We start from the raw sequence: 551 nt of genomic DNA on the forward strand, positions 1-551 counted from the left end.
TTCCTTGAGTTACCATATATTTGATCTCCTTTATCCACTTCATCCTCCCTCTACCACCCTATATTTGACTCCCTTTAACTGTCTACCAACTCATTCCTCCCCCACCCCCTACCCTCTGGTAATCACTAGTCTATAGTCAATGTCCATGAGTCTCTGTTTGTCCTGTTCATTTGTTGCTTTCAAGTTTATATCCCACATATAAGTGATACCATGTGATTTTCAACTTTTTCTGTCTGGCTGATTTCGCTTAGCATGATTATCTCAAGGTCCATCCATGTTGTCGCAAATGGCAGTATTACATCTCTTCTGATGACGGAGTAATATTCCATTGTATATATATACCACACCTTCTTTAGCCAATCATCTATTATAGGACACTTTGGTCACTTCTATGTCCTGGCCATAGTGAATAATGCTTCTATGAACATTAGTGTACAAATAACTTTTCCAATATGGGTTTTCGAGTCTTTAGAGTAAATACCCAGGAGAGGGATTGCCGGATCATATGATAGATCAATTCTTAGTTGTTTTTTTTTTTTTTTTTTTTTTTT

Source organism: Pteropus alecto, unplaced genomic scaffold (genome assembly GCF_000325575.1).
Source record: "Pteropus alecto unplaced genomic scaffold, ASM32557v1 scaffold395, whole genome shotgun sequence".
NCBI classification, from domain to species: Eukaryota; Metazoa; Chordata; class Mammalia; order Chiroptera; family Pteropodidae; genus Pteropus; species Pteropus alecto.